The 27,951-nt window shown below is 42.7% G+C and overlaps 1 protein-coding gene across 2 annotated transcripts in view; it reads right to left on the reverse strand.

The window, feature by feature from the left end:
• The window catches only part of GNG7 (G protein subunit gamma 7), a 116,302-nt gene that overhangs the window by 13,645 nt on the left and 74,706 nt on the right, over positions 1-27,951 (reverse strand). Inside the window, exon 1 of one of the 2 annotated variants that reach the window (XM_075864653.1) lies at positions 3,047-3,137. The exons of the other annotated variant lie outside the window; for it this stretch is intronic. The gene's annotated coding sequence lies outside the window, so the exon portion shown is untranslated. Of the gene's footprint in view, positions 1-3,046; positions 3,138-27,951 lie in introns of those variants that run through there. 2 annotated transcript variants of the gene reach the window in all.

Here is a 27,951-nt window from a genome sequence, read left to right on the forward strand (position 1 = left end):
ACTGCACATCAGATTAGGCACTATAGTAAAGAATAGGGTGGTGTCTCCAAGCTGGACGGCGCAATGACAAAACATTTTACAGTGTGGCATCTCTATTATACGGGGGGCTCATGATCAGGACAATCCCTATCTACATAAACTGTTAGCACAAATAGATCCTTGCTCAGGACCATCCTATAAACCACAATGGAGATTCTCTGCACTAGCGGACTTTGCGGGACCATGTATTAAACGCTCGCTCATTCACTAAAATGGGCACCATTTGCCCGGAATGGCATTAACGCAATACACTATAATTACTGGGGGTTTCAACAAGCTGACAGACTATCTATGAAAGTGTATACGAGATATTAAAACCGGATATAAATATGAGCTTTTTACTGCACTGGTGTCATAAATGACCCCCTGTGTGCATAAACCTTATAGCTAGCTATACCTCCATTTATAAGTGAGGCCGTGTCATTCAAGTTGGTTGCCTAGGTGACTGCCAACTCTCTGAGCGGTGGGAGACACTCACTCACTCGTAACTGAAGGTATACTTTAATGCTTCATGCACACAAATGTGATTTTGCGTCCGCAATTAATCCGCAAAAATGCGGATGAATTGAGAACCTATTCATTTCTATGGGCCCATGTACACGACCGTGGTTGGGCTTATTGAAATCAATGTGTGCACGGTCCGTGATTCGCGGACGGCCGGCGGATGACACTCCATGGCCGATCGTGCCGTAATCACAGAGCGTGCACATGGCTACAGCCTTGTGCATGAGGCCTAAAGGAAAGTTGGTAGCAATGATTGACAGCTTTATTACTGTGCATAGGGAGAAAGCTGTCAATCTTTGGCAGCTGGGCGAGGGGAGCGGCAGCTCCTGAATACGCCAGACTCCTTTCAGAGTATCTGTCAATATTTTATGCTGCCCTCAGAGACGGCAGCATAAAGTTGCTGACGGGTTCCCTTTAATGTTGGCTCAACGGTCTCATTTTAATTGGTCATTAATTTGTCAGAATCTTTTTTTTTTTAGGCTTGTAGTAAGGCCTCATGCACACGACCGTAGTGTTTTTCTGGTCCGCAAATTCCAGGACCGTGTTCCGTGAAATGTCATCCGCAGTTCATCCGTATGTAATCCGCAGTTCATCCGTATGTAATCCGCAAAATGCGGATGAAAAAAAAAAGCCTAGATAAAACAGGATGACGACAAAACTCATTCCCGGTCGTCGCCTAGCAACATTTCCGCAAATCCGCAAACTGCGGATGACACACGGAGGTGTATCCGCAATTTCCACGGGCCCATTGACTTCTATTGGCATGTCCGCATCGAATTTGCGGCCCGTAATAAGACATGTCCTGAGTTTCTGCGGCACGGATTTGCGGACATGCGGAGACCCGTGAAAACACGGATAGTGTGTATGGGCCCATAGAAATGAATGGGTCCGCAATTCTCCCGTGGATTTGCGGGGGAATTGCGGACGCAAAAACACGGTCGTGTGCATGGGGCCTTAGTCTTAACATTCAAGTTTATGGTATGCAATTGGCCCCAATTTTTTTTCACCCTTTGGTGGGGTTACTGCAGTTATGCATAGTATTTGGTATATGTAGTGAAAAACGCAATAAAATAAATATGAGAAAAATGGCATTTCCTTCAATTATGTATATAGAAAACAACCCACAGTTGTATTAGAAGAACATGATATTCTTAGATGTAAAATAAAAAAAACATTTCACTAGAATGTAGACTGATCGGCAGCAACGTTAAGGGTATGTGCACACGTAGTGTTTTCAGCGGTTTTCCGGCCGTAAGCGTCCCAAAAAAACGGCTGAAAATCGGAAGCAGAAAGCCTACAAACATCTGCCCATTGATTTCAATGGGAAATACAGCATTCTGTTCCGTTTTGAAAAACGGCCGCGTATAAAAAACTGCATGTCACTTCTTGAGCCGTTTTTCATTGACTCTATAGAAAAACATCTTAAAAAACGGCTGTAAAAAACGCGAGTTTCTAAAAAAAAAAAGTCTGAAAACCAGGAGCTGTTTTCCCTTGAAAACAGCTCCGTAGTTTCAGAAGTTTTTGAGTTTGTGCGTGCACATACCCTAACACTAGACTGGATTGACTAGCGGTAGCGTTTATACTACACAGGACGGATCGGCGAGACCTTCTTTGTTGTGGCTACTTGCAGCAAACATTAGGGGTAGGGGGAGTGTAGGAGCTTACTGCCTACTGTTGTATAATCATTGTACTCAATAATAACACAGTATGCAGTTAGCTCACATGCTCCCTCTAGTGGCATTTACAAGCAGCCAGAATGTTATGTTTTAAATCTATGTCTATGCAGCAGGGCTTCAGGCTAAGAAAAAAATCACAATGGCACCTTCGTCTCCTAAGTCTTAAAATTTAGGAGCCAAATTATAATTTTTATATTTGTAACCATTTTAGTTGCCTTCTGCAGCCCTGCTATAAAAATCATAGACATTTTAGTTTCACATTATAATTGCCTTTCACGCCCTTTGAATCTAATAAGAAAGCCATCGGCTTCAAAACATTGCCCAAGGCGCCCATGGCCTGAAAAGCTCCGAATTTAGAATACAAATGTAGTGAAATGCTAAAAGATTGGTGTTTTTATACCAAGAAGTTAAACTTCAATTCTGCAAATATTGTATAAAATGTTGATTTATTAGGTATTGCAGATACACAGCTAAAATGAAATGACTGCATACCTCTAGGATTCCTATGCCTCGTGCTTTTCCTTCATAGCTCATCTTGTCTTTCCAGGAAGAATTCTGTAACAATCTAATTCTTACTTTGAGTATGACCTTCTAGATTAGAAAATAATGACTCCAGAATACGCTGCCTTTATCTGTGCACTATTGTACACAGAAATAATCATCCTCGGGTCATGGTCGCTGCTATATGAATCATTTGTATAAACGGAGTTATAAGCAATTTAAATATGGTGAGTAAAAATAGGCTCAAATATCCCTATAATAGACCCTGCAGTCTCCCACATAAGATATAGGTCATCTGGGAAGAAATTAGGAGACAAAGGACTGACCTTGTATTACAGTATGTTGTCGGCTGATGTCTCTTACATTTGCCCACGTTTCAGCCACAGACAGCAAATAGAAGAGAAGCCTGTGATTTCCCGGATTTGAGCTTGTTTTCATGACATCATAGTCATGTGAGTTTATGCAGCAGGCGAGAATCCCTTAGTGTACTAGAGAGCCTGGCCAAATAGAGGCAGCATTGTTCAGCACTTGTTTATTGGGTAATTACGGAGATGAGTCTTGGACTGGGGAGCAGAGCGTCAGTACATGAAAGAAAAAGCATGTGAGTGGATGGGGGGAATCACTGACAGACCTCGACACAATATCTGCAAATGCTCCATTCTTTAGATCAGTAGGTGTACCAAGCCTATCAAGAGTATAATTGAGCCTTTTGCAGTATCGGTCATCCAGCCTTTCACGGCCATGTTTATTTTATACTTATATATAGATACACTACCGTTCAAAAGTTTAGGGTCACTTCGAAATTTCCTTATTTTTGAAAGAAAAGCACAGTTTTTTTCAATGAAGATAACATTAACCCCTTCCCGCTCCTTGACGTACTATTACGTCATGGCAGCTGTATCGTTCGCGCTCCATGCCGTAATAGTACGTCACGGGAGTAACGGCCGTTTCGGCCGTCCTCCCGACACATACAGGAGCTGTGACGCTGCTGTCTTGTTCAGCAGCTGTCACAGCTCCTACAGCGGGGACCGATCGCTGTGTCCCCGCTGATTAACCCCTTAAAAGCCGCGTTCTATAGAGATCGCGGCTTTTTAGGGGTTAAGCTGCCATCGCCGGCCTGCTACGCGATAGCGGCCGGCGATGGTGACTATGGCAACCGGACACCAAACAATGGCGTCCGGCTATGCCATAGACGGAAGCCTAGTGGGTCCTGACAACGTCAGGACCCACTATGCTTGCTGTCAGTGAGTAGCTGACAGTTCTAATACGCTGCACTACGCATGTAGTGCAGTGTATTAGAATAGCGATCAGGGCCTCCTGCCCTCAAGTCCCCTAGTGGGACAAAGTAATAAAGTAAAAAAAAAGTTAAAAAAAGATGTGTAAAAATAAGAAAATAAAAGTTTTAAAAGTAATAAACGTAAAAGTCCCACTTTTTCCCTTATCAGTCCTTTATTATTAATAAAAATATATAAACAAACAAATAAACTATACATAATTGGTATCGCCGCGTCCGTAACGGCCTGAACTACAAAATTATTTTGTTATTTATCCCGCACGGTGAACGCCGTAAAAAAAAATATTAACCCCTTCCCTCTTTAGCCACTTTTGACCTTCCTGACAGAGCCTCATTTTTCAAATCTGACATGTGTCACTTTATGTGGTAATAACTCCGGAATGCTTTCACCTATCCAAGCGATTCTGAGATTGTTTTCTCGTGACACATTGGACTTTATGTTACTGGCAAAATTTGCTCGATATGTTCAGTATTTAATTGTGAAAAACACCAAAATTTAGCGAAAAATTGCAAAAATTAGCATTTTTCTCAATTTAAATGTATCTGCTTGTAAGACAGGCAGTTATAATACACAAAATTGTTGCTAATTAACATCCCCCATATGTCTACTTTAGATTGGCATCGTTTTTTGAACATCCTTTTATTTTTCTATGACCTCACAAGGCTTAGAACTTTAGCAGCAATTTCTCACATTTTCAAGAAAATTTCAAAAGGCTATTTTTACAGGGGCCAGTTCAGTTGTGAAGTGGTTTTGAGGGCCTTATATATTAGAAACCCCAAAAAAGTCACCCCATTTTAAAAACTTCACCCCTCAAAGTATTCAAAACAGCATTTAGAAAATGTCTTAACCCTTTAAACATTTCACAGGAATTAAAGCAAAGTAGAGGTGAAATTTACAAATTTCATATTTTTCTGCAGAAATACATTTTTAATACAATTTTTTTTATAACACAGAAGGTTTTACCAGAGAAATGCAACTCAATATTTGTTGCCCAGTTTTTGCAGTTTTAGGAAATATCCCACATGTGGCCGTAGCGTGCTACTGGACTGAAACACCGGCCTCAGAAGCAAAGGAGCACCTAGTGGATTTTGGGGCCTTATTTTTGTTAGAATATATTTTAGGCACCATGTCAGGTTTGAAGGGCTCTTGCGGTGCCAAAACAGTCAAAATCCCCCAAAAGTGACCCCATCTGGGAAACTAGACACCTCAAGGAAATTATCTAGGGGTATAGTGAGCATTTTCACCGCACAGGTTTTTTACAGAAATTATTGGAAGTAGGCCGTGAAAATTAAAATCAACATTTCTTCAAAGAAAATGTAGGTTTAGCGATTTTTTTTCTCATTTCCACAAGGACTAAAGGAGAAAAAGCACCGCAAAATTTGTAAAGCAATTTCTCCCGAGTAAAACAATACCTCACATGTGGTAATAAACGGTTGTTTGGAGACACGGCGTGGCTGAGAAGGGAAAGAGCGCCATTTGGCTTTTGGAGTTCACATTTAGCAGGAATGGTTTGCGGAGGCCATGTCACATTTACAAAGCCCCTGAGGGGACAAAACAGTGAAAACCCCAAACAAGTGACCCCATTTTGGAAACTATACCCCTTGAGGAAATTATCTAGGGGTATAGTGAGCATTTTGACCCCACAGGTTTTTTGCAGAAATTTTTGCAAGTAGGCTGTGAAAATGAAAATCTACATTTTTTCAAATAAAATGTAGGTTTAGCTAATTTTTTTTCATTTCCACAAGGACTAAAGGAGAAAAATCACCATAAAATTTGTAAAGAAATTTCTCCCGAGTAAAACAGTACCCCACATGTGGTAATAAACGGCTGTTTGGACACACGGCGAGGCTGAGAAGGGAAAGAGCGCCATTTGGCTTTTGGAACTCAAATTTAGCAGGAATGGTTTGCGGAGGCCATGTTACATTTACAAAGCCCCTGAGGGGACAAAACAGTGGAAACCCCCCACAAGTGACCCCATTTTGGAAACAACACCCATTGAGGAAATTATCTAGGGGTATAGTGAGCGATTTGACACCACAGTTTTTTTGCAGAAATTATTGGAAGTAGGCCCTGAAAATAATAATCTACATTTTTTCAAAGAAAATGTAGGTTTAGCTAATTTTTTCTCATTTCCAGAAGGACTAAAGGAGAAAAAGCACCACAAAATTTGTAAAGCAATTTCTCCCGAGTAAAACAATACCCCACATGTGGTAATAAACGGCTGTTTGGACACACGGCAGGGCTTAGAAGGGAAAGAGCACTATTTGACTTTTTGAGATCACATTTAGCAGGAATGATTTGCGGAGGCCAGGTCACATTTGCAAAGCCCCTGAGGGGACAAAACAATGAAAACGCCCAAAAAGGGACTCCATTTAGGAAACTACACCTCTTGAAGAATGCATCTAGGGGTGTAGTGAGCATTTTGACCCCACAGATGTTTCATAGAATTTATTAGAATTAGGCAGTGAAAATAAAAACAGTCCTTTTTCTTCAATAAGACGTAGCTTTAGCGCAAATTTTTTCATTTTCTCAACAAATAAAGGAAAAAAAGAACCCAACATTTGTAAAGCTATTTCTCCCGAGTACGGCAATACCCCATATGTGGTCATAAACTGCTGTTTGGGCAAACGGCAGGGCTCAGAAGGGAAGGACCGCCATTTGGAGTGCAGATGTTGCTGGATTGGTTTCTGGGCACCTGTGGGCCCAAAACAGTGGAAACCCCCCAGAAGTGACCCCATTTTGTAAACTACACCCCTCAATGCATTTACCAAGGGGTGTAGTAAGCATTTTAACCCTGCAGGTGTTTTGTAGAAATTAGTGTGCGCTCAATGTTGCAGAGTGAAAATGGGATTTTTTTCCATAGATATGCCAATATGTGGTGCCCGGCTTGTGCCACCATAACAAGACAGCTCTCTAATTATTATGCGGTGTTTCCCGGTTTTAGAAACACCCTACATGTGGCCCTAATCTTTTGTCTGGACATATGACAGGGCTCAGAAGTGAAGAGTACCATGCGGAGTGGAGGCCTAATTTGGCGATTTACAAAGTATTGGTTCACAACTGCAGAGGCTCAGATGTGAAATAATAAAAAGAAACCCCTGATAAGTGACCCCATTATGGAACTGCACCCCTCAAGGCATTTATTAAGGGGTGTAGTGAGCATTTTCACCCCACAGGTCTTTTCCATAAATGAATGCGCTGCGGATGGTGCAAATTAAAAATTTATATTTTTCCCTAGATATGCCATTCAGTGGCAAATATGTCATGCCCAGCTTATGACGCTGGAGACACACACCACAAAAATTGTTAAAAGGGTTCTCACGGGTATGACGGTGCCATATATGTTGAAGGAAACTGCTGTTTGGGCACGCTGTAGGGTTCAGGGCCGAGGGAGCACCATTTGGCTTTTGGAGAGCGGATTTTGCTTGGTACTATATTTGTTTGAGTATTGCTGGTGTTTTATAATGTGGGGGTACATGTAAGCGGGGCGGAGTATATAAGGGGCATAGTCAGGTGGTATAAAAAAATAAAAATAATCCATAGATGTGTGTTACGCTGTGAAGCAATCCTTTCTGCACAGGCCGGTGTCGCACTGATAAATGGTGTCATTTCTTATCCCCCTTTTGGTCCACACTCCGCGCCTTTGTAGTTTGGGGAATTTTGCTGGGAAAGTATTATCCTGGTATAATACGGGCACCGTCGCTTCCATCGGATATGATTGGGCCCTCCCTTCCTGGTTCCCTAATTTTAGGTCCTTGATAAATCGCCTCTTGAAACAGAAGAAATGTTCTCCTCGGGCACAACTGCATATTTTTTTATTTCCTGACTTATTGGAGCCATAACTAATTTTATTTTTCATAGACGTAGCGGTATGAGGGCTGGTTTGTTGCGGGACGAGCTGTAGTTATTATTGGTACCATTTTGGGGTACATGTGACTTTTTGATCACCTTTTATCCTATTTTTTGGGATGCCAGGTAAACCAAAAAACGCAATTCTGGCACAGCTTTTTTTGGTTTTTTTTTATACAGAGTTCACCACGCATTATAAACTACATGTTACCTTTATTCTGCGGGTCAGTACGATTCCGGCGATACCTCATTTATAGAACTTTTTTATGTTTTACAACTTTTTGCACAATAAAATTACTTTTGTAAAAAGAATGTATTTTTTCTGTCGCCAAGTTGTGAGAACCATAACGTTTTAATTTTTTTGTCGACGGAGTTGTATGAGGGCTTGTTTTTTGCGGGACGAGCTATAGTTTTTATAGGTACCATTTTTGGATACGTGCGACTTTTTGATCACTTTTTATTGTAATATTTGTAGGGCAAAGTGACTAAAAAACAGAAACTCTGGTAACGTTTTTTACGGGTTTTTTTTACGCTGTTCACCGCGTGCAATAAATAATATAATATTTTGATACCTCCGGTCGTTACGGTCGTGGCGATACCAAATACATATGGTTTATTATTATTTTTCAATAATAAAGGACTTGATAAGAGTAAAAGGGGGATTGTGTGTTATTTGATTACTTGAAACTTTTATTGTTTTCAAACTTTTATTTTTTGCACTTTTTTTTACACTTTTTTATACTTTTTTTACACTTTTTCTCAAGTCCCACTAGGGGACTTGAAGGTCCAACGGTCAGATTTTTTTTTTTTCTAATACATTGCACTACCTATGTAGTGCAATGTATTAGATCTGTCAGTCATTCACTGACAGCAAGCCGTTTAGGCTTCGCCTCCCGGCGGGGCCTAAATCGGCTTCCGTAATGGCAGAGCAGGAGACCATTGTGTCTCCTGTTGCCATAACAGCAGTCGCCAGTCCCGATTGCCTGTCAGGGCTGGCGATCTGCTTGTAACCGCTACGATGCAGCAATCGCTTTCGATTGCTGCATCGAAGGGGTTAATGGCAGGGATCGGAGCTAGCTCCGGTTCCTGCCGTTACAGGTGGATGTCAGCTGTACAGTACAGCTGACTTCCACCGCTGATGACGCCGGATCAGCACCTGACCCGGCGCCATCTTGCCGGCAGCTACGGAAGCCGATCAGGCTCCGCCGCCGGGCGGATCTTGACCGGCTTCGGTGCTAGGCAGACCGGGAGGCCAGTATTAGGCCTCCGGTTGCCATTGCAGCCACCGGAACCCCGGCAATTTCATTACTGGGGTTCCGATGAGCTGCAAACACCTTAAGTGCAGCGATCGCGTTTGAGCGCTGCACTTAAGGGGTTAATGGCGGGGATCGAAGCTAATTTCGGTCCCCGCCGTTACAGTCGGATGTCAGCTGTAAGATACAGCTGAGATCCGGTGATGATGGGACCGGCTCAGCTTCTGAGCCGGTGCCAAACGTTTGACGTACATGTACGGCAAGATGCGGGAAGTCAGTACTTTCCATGACGTACATGTACGTCAAATGTCGGGAAGGGGTTAATAAACCGTACCACAATCACAATTGTTTGGTCACTTCACCTCCCAAAAAATGGAATAAAAAGAGATCAAAAAGTCGCATGTACCTAAAAATGGTACTGATTGAAACTACAGTTCGTTACGCAAAAAATAAGTCCTCGCACGGCTTTATTGATTGAAAAATAAAAACGTTCTGGCTCTTAGAATAAGGTAACACAAAAAGTGAATGATTGTTTACAAAACGTATTTTATTGTGCAAACGCCATAAGACATAAAAAAAACCTATAAACATCTGGTATCGCCGTGATCGTATCGCCCCGCAGAATAAAGTTAATATATCATTTATAGCTCACGGTGAACGCTGTAAAAAAAATAAAATACAAAAACAATAGTAGAATTGCTGTTTATTAGTCACCACGCCAACTAAAAATAGAATAAAAACTGATCAAAAAGCCGCATGCACCCCAAGAAAACTACAATGGATTCCTCAAGGGGTCTAGTTTCCAAATTGGGGTCACTTTTGGGGGGTTTCCAATGTTTTGGCACCACAAGACCTCTTCAAACCGGACATGGTGCCTAATAAAAAAGAGGGCTGAAAATCCGCTAGGTGCTCCTTTGCTTCGGAGGCCGGTGCTTCAGTCCATTACCGCCCGAGGGCCACATGTGGGATATTTCTAAAAACGGCAGAATCTGGGCAATAAGTATTAATTTGTGTTTCTCTGATAAATCCTTTTGTGTTATAAAAAAAATGGTATAAAAAGAGTAAATTTCACCTCTACTTTGCTCTAAATTTCTGTGAAACACCTAAAGGGTTCATAAACTTTCTAAATGCTGTTGTGAATACTTTGAGGGGTCTAGTTTCTAAAATGGGGTGTTTGATAGGGGTTTCTAATATATGGGCCCCTCAAAGCAACTTCAGAAATGAACTGGAACCTAAAAAAATAAATAAATGAGGCAATACTTCGCTTCTTACATTATACTGATAATGAGCCGTGCCCACTCCGAGATGACCCCAGTTTTGACCGTTTGTATAAACGGAGACCCCTATTAGACCGTTCCAGTGCCCGGTTTTCCCAAGCATACACCCCCGAGAAGTGTTTTTCTATTGATGAGTCCCTGGTACATTTTAAAGGGAGGGTTCAATTCCACCAGTACCTGCCGGGTAAGAGGGCAAGGTATGGCGTGAAGATGTATAAGCTGTGCGAGAGTGCATCAGGGTATACCTACAGGTTTAGGATATATGAAGGAAAGGCCACCCCCAAACCAGACTGCATCCTGGACTACAATAGGTACATGGGAGGGATGGACTTGTCAAATCAAGTCCTGAAGCCCTACAGCGCCATGCGGTGTGGTATAAGAAGCTGGCCGGGCACATCATACAGATGGCTTTGTACAATGCGTATGTGCTACGTCGATGTGCAGGCCAGAGGGGAACTTTCCTGGAATTTCAAGATCTAATCTTTAGGGACCAGGAAGGGGGGGCACCCAGTACTTCTGGAAGCGAGGCCACACGCATCGTACCAGGGCAACACTTTCCAGGAGAAGGTCCCCAAACCGGTGGAAAGGGAAAGAGTCAAAAGAGGTGCAGAGTCTGCTATAAGAGGGGGATAAGGAAGAACACAATATACCAATGTGACACGTGTCCCGAAAAACCAGGGCTCTGTATAAAAGATTGTTTTAAAATGTATCATACATCCCTTGATTTTTAATTTACCCTGATGCACTCCGCACAGCTTACCCCCCTCATCTTTCCCTTCTGAGCCCTGCCGTATGCCCAGGCAGCTGATAACAGCCACATGTAGGGTATTGTCGTACCCAGGAGAACCCACATTACAATTTAAGGGGTGTATATCTCCGGTGGCGCATGCTGGGCACACTATATTGGACACTGAAATGGCATATACATATATAAAATTGCAAATCTCACACTGCACCATCTGCTGCGCATTATCTTTTACACAGTACCTGTGGGGTCAAAATGCTCACTACACCTCTAGATGAATGTCTTAAGGGGTGTAGTTTTTAAAATGGGGTCACTTCTCGGGGGTTTCAACTGTACTGGTACCTCAGGGGCTTCTGCACACATGACTTAGCACCAGAAAAGCTCCAGTAGGCCAAATGGTGGTCCTTTCCTTCTGAGCCCTCCCATGGGCCCAAAGGGCAGTTTATCACCACAAGTGGGGTATTGCCGCACTAAGGACAAATTGGGCAACAAAATGGGGTATGTTGTTCCTTGTGAAAATAAGAAATTTTGATCAAAAATGACATCTTATTGGAAAAAATATAATTTTTTTCATTTCACAGCCCAATTCAAATAGGTGCTGTGAAAAACCTGTGCGGTCAAAATGATAACAAAAACCATAAATGAATTCCTTGAGGGGTGTAGTTTCCAAAATGGGGTCACTTCTGGTGGGTTTCCATTGCTTTGATACCTCTGGGGCTCTGCAAATGCGACATGGCACCCGAAAACCAATCCAGCAAAATCTGGACTCCAACAAACACATAGCGCTCCTTTCCTTCTGAGCCCTCCCATGGGCCCAAACGGCAGTTTATCACCACAAATGGGGTATTGCCGCACTAAGGACAAATTGGGCAACAAAATGGGGTATGTTGTTCCCTGTGAAAATAAGAAAATTTGATCAAAAATGACATTTTATTGGAAAAAATATCATTTTTTTCATTTCACAGCCCAATTCAAATAGGTGCTGTGAAAAAACTGTGCGGTCAAAATGATAACAAAAACCATAAATGAATTCCTTGAGGGGTGTAATTTCCAAAATGGGGTCACTTCTGGTGGGTTTCCATTGTTTTGATACCTCAACGCCTCTTCAAACCTGGCATGCTGCCTAAAATATATTCTAATAAAAAAGAGGCCTCAAAATGCACTAGGTGCTTCTTTGCTTCTAGGGCTTGTGTTTTAGTCCACGAGCGCAGTAGGGCCACATGTGGGACATTTCTAAAAACTGCAGAATCTGGACAATACATATTTAGTAGTGTTTCTCTGGTAAAACCTTCTCTGTTACTAAAAAAAAATTGAATAAAATTGAAATTCAGCAGAAAAAATGAAATTTGCAAATTTCATTTCCACTTTGCTTTAATTCCTGTGAAATGCCTGAAGGGTTAAAAAACTTTCTATATGCTGTTTTGAATACTTTGAGGGGTCTAGTTTTTAAAATGGGGTGTTTTATGGGGGTTTCTAATACATAGGCCCCTCAAATCCACTTCAGAACTGAACTGGCACCTTCAAAAAAAGGCTTTTGAAATTTTCTTAAGAATATGAGAAATTGCTGTTTATGTTCTAAGCCTTGTAACGTCCAAGAAAAATAAAATAATGTTCAAAAAACGATGCCAATCTAAAGTAGACATATGGGAAATGTGAACTAGTAACTATTTTGGGTGGTATAACCGTCTGTTTTTCAAGCAGATGCATTTAAATTCTGAAAAATGCTATTTTTTGTAAATTTTCTCTAAATTTTGCAATTTTTCACAAATAAAGACTGAATATATCGACCAAATTTTACCACGAACATGAAGCCCAAAGTGTCACGAGAAAACAATCTCAGAATCGCTTGGATAGGTTTAAGCATTCCGACGTTATTACCACATAAAGTGAAATATGTCAGATTTGAAAAATGGGCTCTGAGCCTTAAGGCCCAAACTAGGCTGCGTCCTTAAGGGGTTAAATTAATAAAAAATACACTCTATACATTGTTAATGTGCTAAATGACTATTTATCTGCAAACATCTGGTTTTTAATGCAATATCTACATAGGTGTATAGACGCCCATTTCCAGCAACCATCACTCCAGTGTTCTAATGGTACATTGTGTTTGCTAACTGTGTTAGAAGGCTAATGGATGATTAGAAAACACTTGAAAACCCTTGTGCAATTATGTTAGCACCGCTGTAAACAGTTTTGCTGTTTAGAGGAGCTATAAAACTGACCTTCCTTTGAGCTAGTTGAGAATCTGGAGCATTACATTTGTGGGTTCGATTAAACTCTCAAAATGGCTAGAAAAAGAGAGCTTTCATGTGAAACTCGACAGTCTATTCTTGTTCTTAGAAATGAAGGCTATTCCATGCGAGAAATTGCCAAGAAACTGAAGATTTCCTACAACGGTGTGTACTACTCCCTTCAGAGGACAGCACAAACAGGCTCTAACCAGAGAAGAAAGAGAAGTGGGAGTCCCCGCTGCACAACTGACCAACTAGACAAGTACATTAGAGTCTCTAGTTTGAGAAATAGACGCCTCACAGGTCCTCAACTGGCAGCTTCATTAAATAGTACCCGCAAAACGCCAGTGTCAACGTCTACAGTGAAGAGGTGACTCCGGGATGCTGGCTTTCAGGGCAGAGTGGCATAGAAAAAGCAATATCTGAGCCTGGCTAATAAAAGGAAAAGATTACTATGGGCAAAAGCACACAGACATTGGACAGAGGAACATTGGAAAAAAGTGTTATGGACAGAAGAATTGAAGTTTGAGGTGTTTGGATCACACAGAAGAACATTTGTGAGACGCAGAACAACTGAAAAGATGCTGGAAGAGTGCCTGACGCCATCTGTCAAGCATGGTGGAGGTAATGTGATGGTATGGGGTTGCTTTGGTGCTGGTAAAGTGGGAGATTTGTACAAGGTAAAAGGGATTTTGAAAAAGGAAGGCTATCACTCCATTTTGCCATACCCTGTGGACAGCGCTTGATTGGAGCCAATTTCATCCTACAACAGGACAATGACCCAAAGCACAGCTCCAAATTATGCAAGAACTATTTAGGGAAGAAGCAGGCAGCTGGTATTCTATCTGTAATGGAGTGGCCAGCGCAGTCACCAGATCTCAACCCCATAGAGCTGTTGTGGGAGCAGCTTGACCGTATGGTACGCAAGAAGTGCCCATCAAGCCAATCCAACTTGTGGGAGGGGCTTCTGGAAGCATGGGGTGAAATTTCTCCCGATTACCTCAGCAAATTAACAGCTAGAATGCCAAAGGTCTGCAATGCTGTAATTGCTGCAAATGGAGAATTCTTTGACGAAAGCAAAGTTTGAAGGAGAAAATTATTATTTGAAATAAAAATCATTATTTCTAACCTTGTCAATGCCTTGACTATATTTTCTAGTCATTTTGCAACTCATTTGATAAATATAAGTGTGAGTTTTCATGGAAAACACAAAATTGTCTGGGTGACCCCAAACTTTTGAACGGTAGTGTATATTTTGAGTACAGTAAGTATACGGTCACTATACATTACCCCAGTCATATGTATGGAACAAATTCTCAGTCGCAGAAATTTCTGCAACAAATCCGCGTTATGGGAACATACCCATAACCTGTTAACGCCGAAGGACGGATATATACGTCCTCTGCAGCTGCTAGTTTGTGCAGGAGGACGGATATATCCGTCCTGTGATGGCGCGGGTACTGCCACTGTACCCACGCGATCAGCGGCAGGAGCACGGCTGTTATACACAGCCTGGCTCCTGCTGCAACTGCCGGAATCGAAGCACGCTCCGATTTCGGCAGTTTAACCCATTAAATGCCGCTGTCAATAGTGACAGCGACATCTAATGTGTTTGACAGAGGGAGGGAGCTCCCTCTGTCACCCCATCGGCGCCCCCGCAAAGAAATCGCGCGTCGCCGACGGGTTTCCATAGCAGCCGGGGGCCTAACAAACACCCCAGTTCTGTCTTCAGCAAATGCCTGTTAGGCCATGCCGGAGGCATGACCTAATACATTGCCTGTCAGTTTTATACTGACAGGCAATAATGCCTTAGTATACTAAGTATACCAATGCATTATATATGCGATCAGCAGATCGCATAGTGAAGTCCCCTGGTGGGACTAAAAAAAATAAATAAATGTAGAGCAGTTAAGTAAAGTTTGTGAAAAAAAAAAATTGGTTTTATTTAGTAAAAGTGTCAAAACAAATAACACATACACATATATGGTATCCCCGCGATCATAACAACTTGAACAATAAAATGAACACATTAATTAAACCGCCGGATGAGCGGCGTAAAAAACAACCGCAAAAAACAACGGCAAAATTCTCTCTTTTCTCCCATTCCCCCCATAAAAAATTTAACAAAAGTTAATCTATAAGTCCTATGTACCCCAAAATAGTACTAATGAAAACTACACATTGGCCCGCAAAAATCAAGCCCACATACGGCCACATTGACGGAAAAATAAAAAAATTACGGGGGGCGTGGCCAGGCACTGATGTGAGCGGTCGCACGGAACTTCTCCTCTGACCAGAGACCCCTATTATTTATCCTGCGGAGGAATTACTGTTGCCACCATTTCTTATAACTTGCGGAGAAAGGGTAAGAGACCCCTGAGGAGCAAAATGGGTCAGTCAAAAGCGGCAGGAGCTGCGGAGAAGTTGAAAGAGTTTGCCCGAGGTGCGGTCCAAGATGGCGCCCGCGGCGAGGCCTCACAGCATGGAGCAGAGGGGCGGGCAAAAGTTCCTGGAGGGCAGTCGGAGTTACGCCCTGCGGCTGAGGTAACAGCACAGCCTGGCCTGACGTTGCAGCAAGTATCGGAGACGCTGCTGGCGGCGATATTAGAGACCAAGACCTCGGTCACGATGAAAATAGAGGAGGTTAAGGTGGATGTGGGTCTCCTGAGGCAGGATTTGCACAACTTGAGGGACCGAGTCGAGCATGCTGAAACCAGGTTGTCTGACCTGGAGGACCGTACAGCTAATATACCCCGCACTCTGCGAGACCTCTCTGGAAAGGTGGATTTATGGCGCCAGAAAGCGGATGATTTGGAGAACAGGCTGAGGAGGAATAACCTTCGCATTATAGGCCTACCAGAATGAGCAGAAGGATCCCGTCCGGACGAGTTTACAGAGAAATGGCTGAAAGATATGTTTCCAGATACCGTGTTTTCGCAGGCTTTTGCAGTGGAAAGAGCGCACAGGGTTCCGGCGAGGCCGCCACCCCCTGGAGCGAACCCTCGACCATTCCTGGCGAGATTGTTAAATTGTAAGGACCGGGATCTGGTCCTGCAGGCAGCCAGACGCAAGGGGGCCATTAAAGTGGACAACGTCACGGTGTCGATTTTCCCCGATTTCTCTCCGGAATTACAACGTCAACGTGCATCGTTTGTGATGATTAAACGAAAGCTGCGAGACCGACAAATTCCGTATTCTATGGCTTATCCGGCCCGCTTGAGAGTCGTCGATGGAGATCGAGCAGTATTTTTTGCCAACCCGGAGGAGGCGGATGAATGGTTGCTGAGGAATATGAGGTCGCCTAGAAGATGAAGGAGTTCTTGGGGACTTAAGCGCTGGCATGGTGAATATGTATCCTGAACTGACTTTTGCTGTCCTGCATGTGGGGAGAGGTTATACTTGGGGGAGACATTGTTTAAAGTTCCCTATCATAATGCTTTATCTTCCTGTATTATGCCTATAAGGGGGATCGGAGTTCAGAATGGTTCCAGATCATATATTATTCCTGTTACGATACGTGATTGTAGTAGGTTACCGAAGTGTTAATAGGGGATTCTGACCAACGGGTGGTTGTTCCTCTTATTCTTTGGCACAGTAAAGCACATTACAGGGGGGAACTTGTTGGAGTACGCAGCCTGATTTGTGATTCCACTGTGTATATTCCTTATCGGTGGAAGCTACCCCCTGCATATATAGTATATAGCTATTGAGCTCCTGTTGAGCTTCTGATGGCTAACTGGGTTTTTATGTGGTTCATGTTTTTGATCTCTGTTTTACACTATGTCAGAAAACGAGTACCTTACATTTTGAGAGCATATCAGGGACTGGCACTACCTAGGGAGAGGGGGAGGGGGGAGAGGGAAGGGCTATTATCAGTACATAGAGAGTGTTCTAAGGATGGCGTCACTTAAGTTCTTGTCCTGGAATGTGAGGGGCATGGGGACTCCAAGGAAACGGAATATGATTTTTTCTGTGCTTAACCCCTTCAGGACTGAGCCTGTTTTGGCCTTCAGGACGAAGCCGATTTTTAAAATCTGACATGTGTCACTTTATGTGGTAATAACTCCGGAATGCTTTTACCTATCCAAGCGATTCTGAGATTGTTTTCTCGTGACACATTGGACTTTATGTTACTGGCAAAATTTGCCCGATAGATTCAGTATTTAATTGTGAAAAACACCAAAATTTAGCGAAAAATTGCAAAAATTAGCATTTTTCTAAATTTAAATGTATCTGCTTGTAAAACCGATAGTAATACCACACAAAATAGTTACTAGTTAACATCCCCCACATGTCTACTTTAGTTTGGCATCGTTTTTTGAACATTATTTTATTTTTCTAGGACGTTACAAGGCTTAGAACTTTAGCAGCGATTTCTCATATTTTCAAGAAAATTTCAAAAGGCGATTTTTACAAGGACAAGTTCAGTTCTGAAGTGGCTTTGAGAGTCTTATATATTAGAAAGTCCCCATAAATCACCCCATTTTGAAAACTGCACCCCTCAAAGTATTCAAAACAGCATTCAGAAAGTGTATTAACCCTTTAGGCGTTTCACAGGAATTAAAGCAAAGTAGAGGTGAAAGTTACAAATTTCATTTTTTTTATACAAAATTCATTTGTAATACATTTTTTTCTATACCACAGAAGGTTTTTCCCAAAAAATGTAACTTATTATTTATTGCCCAGATTCTGCAGTTTTTAGAAATACCCCACATGTGGCCCTAGTTCGGTCATGGACTGAAACACAGGCCTCAGAAGCAAAGGAGCACCTAGTGGATTTTGGGGCCTTCTTTTTTTAGCATATATTTTAGGTACCATGTCAGGTTTGAAGAGGTCTTGTGGGGCCAAAACAATAAAGACCCCCAAAAGTGACCTCATTTTTGAAACTACACCCCTCAGGGAATTTATCTAGGGGTATAGTTAGCATTTTGAACCCACAGTTTTTTTGCTAAATTTATTTGAATTAGTTTGTGAAGATGAAAATCTACTTTTTTCTGAAAAAACTTAGAAATGTTTAATTTTTTCAAGGTATAAAAGAGAAAAAACACCCCAACATATGTAAAGCAATTTCTCCTGATTATAGCAATACCCCATATGTGGTAATAAACTGCTGTTTGGACCCACAGAAGGACTCAGAAGGAAAGGAGCACCATTTGGATTTTGAAATTCTGATTTTGCTGGAATGGTTTTCAGTGCCATGTCGCGTTTGAAATTCACTGGAGGGAACAAAATAGTGGAAACCCCCGGAAAGTGACCCCATTTTGGAAACTACACCCCTCAAGGAATTTTTCTAGGGGTAAAGTTAGCATTTTGACCCCACGGCCATTTTTTATTTTTACAAGGAATAAAGGAGAAAAAGCACCCCAACATTTGTAAAACAATTTCTCCCGATTACGGAAATATGCCATATGTAGTAATAAACTGCTGTTTGGACCCACAGCAAGGCTTAGAAGGGAAGGAGCGCTATTTGGCTTTTGGAGCTCAAATTTAGCTGAAATGGTTTTTGGGTGCCATGTCGAATTTGCAAAGCCCCTGAGAGGCCAAAACAGGGGAAACCCCCCAAAAGTGGAAATTACACAACTTAAAGAATCTATCTAGGGATATAGTGGGCATTTAGACCCCACAAGTCTTTTGCAGGATTTATTAGAATTAGGCCGTGAAAATGAATATCGACATTTCTTCCACTAAAATGTTGCATTTTTTTCAATTTCACAAAGGATAAAGGGGGTAAAAGCACCCCAACATTTGTAAAGCAATTTCTCCCGAGTACGGCAATACCCCACGTGTGGTCATAAATGGTTTTTCATTAGAAACTAATTAACCCTTTCTGGAGTGATCCATTTTTTTCTTTTCCTTCTTAGTTTTTTCCTCCCCGCGTTCCAAGAGCCACAATTTTTTTATTTTTCAGTCAATAGAGCGGTATGAGGGCTTATTTATTGAGGGACGAGCGGTCGTTTTTATTGGTGCAACTTTTTGGTACACTTTTTTTGGAGCACTTTTTATTAAATTTTTAGGTAGAGCCAAGGTGACCAAAAAAACAGCGATTTTGCCGTTCTAAATTCTTTATTTTTTACGTGAGACGCTCCATACATCACCCCCCACACTACGACATGCTATGTCATGGTGCGCGCAGGGGTTAATGCGCAGCGCATGGTGCGGAGTGAAAATTACAATTTTCCACTCATATGCCATTTTAGTGCACTATATGTTATGCCCAGTTTGTGCCACTGAAGACAAATAACTCAAAATAATAACCGGGTTCTCCCGGGTATGGCGATGCCATATCTGTGGACGTAAATTGGTGTTTAGGCACGCTGCAGGGCTCAGAAGGGAGGGACGCCATTTGGCTTTTGGGGCGCAGAGTTTGCTTGGTAGTTGTTCTGTTTGGGGTTTTACTGGTGTTTCAGTTTATAATGTGGGGGCATATGTAAGCTGTGCGGGGTACATCAGGGTACATGTTATCTGTGCGGGGTACATCACGGTATAATAAGAGGGTATAATAATGCAGTAAATAAATAATAATCCGCAGATATGTGGCCGGTGTCGCACTTATAAATGGTGCCCGATCTTATCTGCTTTTGGAACACTGAACATTTTGCAGCGCCATATTCTGGGAGCCAGAACTGTTTTATTTTTTCTCCACCGGAGCCGTGTGAGGGTTTATTCTTTGCGGGACAATCTGTAGTTTTCATTGGTACCATTTTGGGGTACCAGAAATTTTTTTGATCACGTTTTATTCCATTTTTTGGCAAGCAAGGTGACCAAAAACCATCAATTCTGACAATGTTTTTTATTTGTTTTTTTTATGGCCTTCACCCTGGGCTATAAATGACCATTATACTTTATTCTGCGGGTTGATACGATTACGGCGATACCAGATGTATATAATTTTTTTATGTTTTGCAGCGTTTGTGCAATAAAATCACTTATTTATAAAATAAATTATTTTTTGTGTCACCATATTCTGAGAGCCATAACGTTTTTATTTTTCAGTCAAAAAAGCGGTGTAAGGGCTTGTTTTTTGCGGGACGGGATGTAGTTTGTATTGGTACCATTTTGGCGTACATGCGACTTTTTGATCACTTTTTATTGTATATTTTGGGAGGGTTGGTAACCAAAAAATTGTGATTCGGGCACTGTTTTTCGTTTATTTTTTTCGCGGTGTTCACCGTGCGGGAAAAATAATATTACAGTTTTATAGTTGGGGTCGTTACGAACGCGGCGATACCAAATATGTGTACTTTTTTTAACGTGTTAATTTTTTTCCTATAATAAAAGTCTTATTATAGGAAAAAAAGCATTCTTTGTTTATGTCACTTCTAACTTTGATTTTTACACTTTTTCAAAACATTTTTATTATCTTTTTTTAACTTTTTTTACTTGTCCCACTAGGGGACACTTAGACTGGCAGCTCTGATCGCTGCTGGAACACATTACACTACACACGTAGTGTAATGTGTTCTAACTGTCATTGTGACGTAACTGTCACACTGACAGGAAGCAGAGGAGGAACGGCCGGAGGCTGATCCTCCGAGGCTTCCGTACATGGCAACCCGGAGGTCATTGTCTGGCCTCTGGTTGCCATGATAAGGATCGCCAGCCCCCGCAAATACATGTGGGGGGCTGCCGATCCGCTGTAAACCTCTTCGATGTGGTGATCGCAATCGACCACCGCATCGAAGGGGTTAATTGCCGATTTCAGCGGCGACAGGCCGCTGATCGGCAACGGGGAGAGCAGGGCTGACACCCTGCACAGTTAACCGCCGCTGCGGTGTAGCACCGCGCGGCGGTTAACTTTTAAAGCGCGGACGTAACTGTACGCCCATGTGCGCGAAGTTACTGCTTATCTGGACGTACAGTTACGCCAAGGTGCGGGAAGGGGTTAAAGGAACAGTGTCATCACAAATTATTTTTTTATATGTTAAAGATGTTAGTGCTTTATTAAAAACGTTTATATTCATTTGTGTGTTTGTGTTTTACTTTTTCTTATTTTTACACTTTTTCTTCCCTATGGGGGCTGCCATTTTTTGTTCCATTTCTGTCTGTGTCGATTAACGACACATACAGACATGGAATACGGCAGCCACAGTCCCATAGGGACTGCGAACGGCTCCCGTCCCATTGACTTCCGTGTACGGCGTCTGTGTGGGAACTGCGCATGCGCCGCTCCCACACAGTCCAATTCGAAATTGGCGCCGTCCGGCGCCATTTTCCTGTGGTCCGGAAGTCGCGGCCGGACAGTTATATTACTACTTCCGGTCGCGGCTTCTGGATTTGTGCACTTGGACCAGCGGCAGCAAACGGAGCGGACGGGCCGGAGGGAGCCGCGGCGGCAGGAGCAGGTAAGAGATTTCAATGTATGTTCGTGTTTGTGTGTGTTTACTACTGTATGTAAACCTACTACGCTGTGTGTTAGCTCAAAAAATGGCGACACACAGTGTAGGAGGTTACACCGTTCAAACCCCTCGTTTATCCCGGCACTAGCCAGGATAAAGGAGGGGGGGATGCTGAGAGCTCACTAGAGCGAGGGCTTTTAACCCAATGTTGCAATTTTGGGAAATAGCTCCATCTAGTGACCAAAAATGGGTAGTATTATAAATTAGAAATAATTTATAATATTTCCTGACTCGTGAAAAAAATAAAAAAAATTTGAACAATGTTTAATCACCCACACACTAAATGTTTAATTTAAAAAAAAAAAACATGTTTTTCTGGCAACACAATGCCTTTAAGAATGTGAACCCACATATAATCTGTCTTCAGGAGACGCATCTGACAGCAGACACAGTACAGCTTTTATGTAAGCCCTGGATTCAGTGGAGTAGACACTCTGTTAGAACTTCTGCCTCTAGAGGGGTATCTCTATTAATACATAGAACTCTTAGGTGGGAAGTGATGCATATCAGAATTGATCCTGAGGGGAGATACGTATTTGTGCATGCCAACATTAACTCCACACCTTATGTCGTAATGGGGATATATAACCCACCGCCAGGGTCTCTGGCACTACTTAGGGAGGCGGTTTCCTTTGCTTCCGCATATCAAGAAGCCAGAGTGATCCTCCTAGGAGACCTGAACCTTATAATGGATCAGTCTATTGATCGGTTCCTGTTGAGGGGAGAGGGGGACGTAAGACAAGGTGTCTCCCCATTAGCCTCATTAATGGAGGAGATAGGCTGGGTAGATCTGTGGAGAGTTAGTCATATGGGACTTCGTGAATTCACATGTCACACACCACAATTTGATGCATTGTCTCGTATAGATTATATTTTTGGCACGCCCTCTGTATATAACTCTATGGAAAGCATTGAACATCTTCCCAGAGCAATTTCTGATCACAGTCCGATTCTTCTGCAAATGTCATTACCGGAGGTGGGTAGGAGGGGGGCCCTTAAAATTTATCCGTTTTGGCTCCAATTAATCAAACCGAACGATAGAATCCCAGATCAGCTAGAAGTCTTTCTCGAAGCACATAGGCAGGAGCAGAATGGGTTACTACGATGGGATACGCTGAAAGCGTATTTGAGAGGCTGCCTGAAATCATCAATATCATTTGTTAAGCGCTCCTCGGCCCAAAGGGAAAGGGATTTGGCGGGAAAATGTGGAGAATTGGAGGCCGCGTTTGTGGGTGATCCCACCCCACAAAACAGGGAGGCTTGGCTCTCGGTGGGGAGGGATTATCTTCTAGTACTACAGGAGAAGGCGGAACGTAGAATCTTCTTCACTGGCCAATCCTTTTTTGAATTGGGTAACCAATCTGGCAAACTCTTGGCTCATGTGGTGAGACAGAATACCTTGTCTCCTCCGGTGTTGAACATTCGGAACGCTCAGAATGTTTTGGTCCATACCTCCCAGGAGATAGTGGCTCAATTTGCAGACTTCTATAGGGACTTATATACGTCTAGGGCTGGGCACTCAATGGAAGAGTTGGAGAAATATTTGGATGACATGCAGTTTCCACAGTTGACGGAGGAGGGTTGTGAGTTACTAGAGTCCCCCTTCACAGTAGAGGAGATTTCTGAGTGTATATTGGATATGACTAAAGGTAAGGCCTCGGGCCCGGATGGGATTCCTCTGGAAGTATATGTTCAATATATTCAGGTTATGTCAGCCCAACTTCTTTCTCTATTTGAGGCGTGCTTATTGGCGGGGGACCTGGCGGATTCTATGAAAGAAGCTACCATAGTAGTTATTCTGAAACCAGGCAAGAACCCAGAGGATTGTGGTTCTTACCGTCCCATATCACTGCTTAACATAGACTATAAGATACTGACTAAATTATTGGCCAATAGACTAGCGCGGGTCATCAAGGATGTCATACACTCTGATCAGACCGGTTTTATACCAGGGAAATCCACTTCAGATAGTATTCGCAGAGCTCAGGTGGTTACTCAGATGGGGTGGTGGGAGCAGCAGGATTGGGCGCTGGCATCCTTGGATGCTGCCAAGGCATTTGACTCTGTAGAGTGGACATACTTAGGTGAGGTCCTCAGGAAATTTGGGTTTGGAACTAACTTTATCAAATGGATTACGATCATATATAAAGAGCCTCGAGCCTCGGTAGTGGTTAATGGGATTTTGTCCCCCTCCTTTTTGCTTCATAGGGGTACGAGACAGGGGTGCCCATTGTCCCCATTATTGTTCGTACTTGCCATAGAGCCCCTGGCTATAGGGATTCGAAAAGATAGGGCCCTTCAGGGAATTCGTATCGGACCACGGGAAGACCGCATAGGATTGTACGCTGACGATATGCTGCTGTTCCTGGCCAACCCGAATGCCTCACTACCCAGGGCTATGAGATTGATGGAGGTGTTTAGCAGTTTTTCGGGCCTGCATGTTAACTGGAGTAAGTCTTATCTCATGCCTCTCCATTCTAACAATTGTGGGTGGGGTTCACATTTTCAGGGTCTACAAGTGGTGCATAGTTTTAAATATCTGGGAGTTTGGATATCTAGGGATAGTTCACACTTATACGATATTAATGTGTACCCTCTACTTTCTTATTTGAAAGATAAATTTGCAGTCTGGAAGTCACTCCCCTTATCAGTGGCAGGTAGAATTAACCTTATTAAAATGGTAGTGCTACCTAAATTGCTATATGTTTTGGAGCACGCAGACACAATGGTTCCTAAAAAGTTCTTTAATTTGGTCAACTCTTTATTTACGCCATTTATCTGGGGAAAGAATAGACACAAGCTCAGAATAGACACTCTGCAGAGGCCCAAACAGAGGGGGGGAGCGGCCCTACCGGATGTGTTTTTATACTACTTGGCAGGTCAACTTAGATATATTAGGCTGTGGATGTTGGATGATCCATTGCCCAATGCCGAACATCATTTAGCACATTTTCTTAGAGTATCCAACTTATGGCCCGTTCTAGAACCACATGATTTTAGTCCTAAGCATACGTTACCGTTGATTAAACTGGCGAAGCAGGTGTGGGCTCATGCAAAATCACTGCTGAAATTTAAAGATACGGTAGCGGAGTTGCCGTTGTGGTCCAACCATGGATTACCTCACTTTTTGGTATTTCAGGATCATGCATTCTGGGAGGGTTTAGAGGTGACACAAATGAAGCATTTGAGTACTGGAGATGGACACGCGTTATCAGCAAGGGAGATACAAGATACATTCCAGGTGCCAGAGAGGGATACATTTAGATGTGTACAGTTGCATCACGCTCTCAGGGCCCAATTCAGACACGCTCAGACTTTGATTTCTTCCCTACCCCTTATAGGGGTGCTTCGAACACAAGGCCCGCGGGGCCTGATATCAGTAGTTTACACGTTCCTGCTGTCTCAAAGGTTAGCACATGCGGGATGTGCGGTGGAACTCAGATGGAAGGGGCTGATTCCGAACCTGACTGAGGGGGATTGGCTTGATGCAATGTCTTCACACCTTGCGGTTTCACCAGCGGCTAATAATAAAATGACGCAGCTTTATATCATCCATAGATGTTATATAACTCCTACCAGGCTATTGCATATGGGCAGATCTTCCTCGGCTAGTTGTAAAAGATGCCAGCACGATCGGGCAGACTTTGACCATATGGTGTGGCACTGCCCGGTAATATCTAATTTCTGGAGAGAGGTCACAGACTTTCTCTCATCAGTAACAGGTAAACGAGTCCCCTGTGAGCCTGGGCTATGTTTGTTGGGTCTGATCCCACCAAATTCCTGGTCACACTATGAAGGTATATTTTTACGGGAGACCCTGTTCATGGCCAGGAAGGCTATTGCACTTCGTTGGATGGAAGATCTTCACCCAACGGTTTCACAATGGAAATCACTGCTCAACTCAGTAATACCTTACGCTAATCTAGTATACAAACATAGGGGATGTCCGTATAAATTTCTGGAAGTGTGGGGTAGTTGGTGCTCATCGCCTCTTGCATCATTTAATGTAGGTGACCTCAGGTCCTCCCTAAACGGTCTTGGGATTTAATTGAGTAAGCAGGGACGGGGTAGCGGGCCCCAACTGGGGGGGGGGGGGGGAGGTTTGATAGGGGGTTGGACGAGATCAGTCCTGGATTGTACAAGTATTTTTAACAGGGTTGTATATATTTGCATTGCCTTGGTTCCTATAAATGTAATGGTTATACTCAATAACATACTGGAAAAGGATGTACCACTTCTTATTCTCATTGTGTAACGGAGATCGTTGTTGTTGTTTGTATGGTTATGTTACAGTGGAATAATGGGTTTCTTGCATGTCTCCCAAAATGTTATGTTTATCATACCTTGTGCACTGTGTATTTTCAATAAAATGAGTTTAAAAAAAAAAAAAAAAAAAAAATTACGGCTCTTGGAATGCGGCGATGCAAAAACAAGTAATTTTTTTCTAAAAGGCTTTTTATCGTGCAAACGTAGGAAAACATATAAAACCTTTACATATTTGGTATCCCCGTAATCGTGCCGACCCATAGAATAAAGTTAACATGTTATTTACGCTGCATAGTAAACGGCGTAAATTTATAACGTGAAAATGAATGCTTATTTTCAATTCTCTCCTAAAATAAAGTTAATAAAAGTTAATCAATATATTGTAAGCATCTAAAAATGGTACAATTACAAAATACAACTCGTCCCGCAAAAAACAAGCCCTTATACGGCTATGGCAACAGAATAAAAAAAAAGTTATGACTTTTGGAATGCGACCGTGAAAAAACAAAATATAATCCTTGGTCATTAACGTGCAAAATGGCCCGGTCATTAACCCCTTCCCGACATTTGACGTACATGTACGTCATGGAAAGTACTGACTTCCCGCATCTTGCCGTACATGTACGTCAAACGTTTGGCACCGGCTCAGAAGCTGAGCCGGTCCCATCATCACCGGATCTCAGCTGTATCTTACAGCTGACATCCGACTGTAACGGCGGGGACCGAAATTAGCTTCGATCCCCGCCATTAACCCCTTAAGTGCAGCGCTCAAACGCGATCGCTGCACTTAAGGTGTTTGCAGCTCATCGGAACCCCAGTAATGAAATTGCCGGGGTTCCGGTGGCTGCAATGGCAACCGGAGGCCTAATACTGGCCTCCCGGTCTGCCTAGCACCGAAGCCGGTCAAGATCCGCCCGGCGGCGGAGCCTGATCGGCTTCCGTAGCTGCCGGCAAGATGGCGCCGGGTCAGGAGCTGATCCGGCGTCATCAGCGGTGGAAGTCAGCTGTACTGTACAGCTGACATCCACCTGTAACGGCAGGAACCGGAGCTAGCTCCGATCCCTGCCATTAACCCCTTCGATGCAGCAATCGAAAGCGATTGCTGCATCGTAGCGGTTACAAGCAGATCGCCAGCCCTGACAGGCAATCGGGACTGGCGACTGCTGTTATGGCAACAGGAGACACAATGGTCTCCTGCTCTGCCATTACGGAAGCCGATTTAGGCCCCGCCGGGAGGCGAAGCCTAAACGGCTTGCTGTCAGTGAATGACTGACAGATCTAATACATTGCACTACATAGGTAGTGCAATGTATTAGAAAAAAAAAAATCTGACCGTTGGACCTTCAAGTCCCCTAGTGGGACTTGAGAAAAAGTGTAAAAAAAGTATAAAAAAGTGTAAAAAAAAGTGCAAAAAATAAAAGTTTGAAAACAATAAAAGTTTCAAGTAATCAAATAACACACAATCCCCCTTTTACTCTTATCAAGTCCTTTATTATTGAAAAATAATAATAAACCATATGTATTTGGTATCGCCACGACCGTAACGACCGGAGGTATCAAAATATTATATTATTTATTGCACGCGGTGAACAGCGTAAAAAAAACCCGTAAAAAACGTTACCAGAGTTTCTGTTTTTTAGTCACTTTGCCCTACAAATATTACAATAAAAAGTGATCAAAAAGTCGCACGTATCCAAAAATGGTACCTATAAAAACTATAGCTCGTCCCGCAAAAAACAAGCCCTCATACAACTCCGTCGACAAAAAAATTAAAACGTTATGGTTCTCACAACTTGGCGACAGAAAAAATACATTCTTTTTACAAAAGTAATTTTATTGTGCAAAAAGTTGTAAAACATAAAAAAGTTCTATAAATGAGGTATCGCCGGAATCGTACTGACCCGCAGAATAAAGGGAAC

The sequence above is a fragment of the Rhinoderma darwinii genome, chromosome 1 (genome assembly GCF_050947455.1).
Source record: "Rhinoderma darwinii isolate aRhiDar2 chromosome 1, aRhiDar2.hap1, whole genome shotgun sequence".
Taxonomy (NCBI): Eukaryota; Metazoa; Chordata; class Amphibia; order Anura; family Rhinodermatidae; genus Rhinoderma; species Rhinoderma darwinii.